Raw genomic sequence first — 1,046 nt, 5'->3', positions numbered from 1 at the left:
AGAGAGAGAGAGAGAGAGAGACGCAACACGGATATCCGCGTTTTAAAACAGCAACGATACCAAGTATCGAACGGTCGCGGCGAGGCAAGAGCAACCCCTCAGAGTACTCAGTTGGCAGTCGCTTCGCTTGTCATACTGGGGTGCGCGCTGATTCTGAACCTGCGGTGTGTTGCTCTGGTAAAAATGCTTTGTAATAGATCTTGGCCTAATAAATACCTGGGGGGCTATAAAAATACTTTTGATTTACTCTCTGCTATTCAGTGAACTGTAATTCAACTGTGCATGATACCGTTTTCAGTAAGCAAATTATTATACACCTTGAATCAGATTGTAATCTTCGTAATATAGTTAAATGTTTAACAGTTTATAGTTTTCCAATTGGTGAAGGAGATTTCAATTCCACCTGGCGTGTTTTATAAGTTTGCAATACTTGATTGGTGTCGCTCTTGAGAGTTTCTTTTGTACGTAAGTAAATAGTTAATAATGGTGTGTATAGTTTGTGCGTTTGTTAAAGATGATTGTTAATTTCATTTCAGTTTGCTCACATTATCTGTTTCAAGCATGTGGCTTATGGGCTAGGGACCTACGTACCTTCTCGTCTACGCCCACCCTTTTCCTTTTTTTTTTTTTTAAATCTTTTTTTCCCTCTCTTCCGCGCATGTTGGGCCTATTGATTTTTGTGATGCATTTGATCTGTTGAGAGGTTAGAGGCAGATTATAAACATTACTATAATATTGATTGAAGAGACGAGCGAGACAAAATGACAAAAGCTAACACGGACGGTGGGCTCAGCTCATGTTAGAAGGGAAAGAGGGGGGGGGATAAGAGTGGGTTGGGGGGGGGGCAAACCGACATGCGCATTTCATCTAAAGCAGATAAACTGCAGTAAGACCGAAATGACGAACACAGATAATGCTGGACAACGACAAGAGAAAGTGGGTGGTTGGCCGGTGCTCTGGTGGGGTTTGCTCACTTCTTTCCTACCTAAACAATTATCGTTCTTTTCTCTCCTACTTCTTTGTGTGTGTGTGTGTGTGTGTGTGTG

General features: G+C 41.9%; 1 protein-coding gene across 5 annotated transcripts in view; it reads left to right on the top strand.

Moving 5' to 3' along the window:
• The first annotated feature begins 80 nt into the window (after window positions 1-80).
• LOC101849615 (glucose-6-phosphate 1-dehydrogenase) overlaps window positions 81-1,046 on the top strand; it is a 49,277-nt gene continuing 48,311 nt past the window's right edge. For 2 of the 5 annotated variants that reach the window (XM_035969645.1, XM_005097805.3), the window contains exon 1: window positions 81-177. The gene's annotated coding sequence lies outside the window, so the exon portion shown is untranslated. Of the gene's footprint in view, window positions 178-213; window positions 466-1,046 lie in introns of those variants that run through there. The other 3 variants (XM_035969648.1, XM_035969647.1, XM_035969649.1) reach the window with 3 other exon arrangements.

Source organism: Aplysia californica, unplaced genomic scaffold (genome assembly GCF_000002075.1).
Source record: "Aplysia californica isolate F4 #8 unplaced genomic scaffold, AplCal3.0 scaffold00164, whole genome shotgun sequence".
Lineage (NCBI taxonomy): Eukaryota > Metazoa > Mollusca > Gastropoda > Aplysiida > Aplysiidae > Aplysia > Aplysia californica.
Note: the sequence above shows the minus strand (reverse complement) of the source record. Positions and strands in the feature narration are given on the sequence as shown.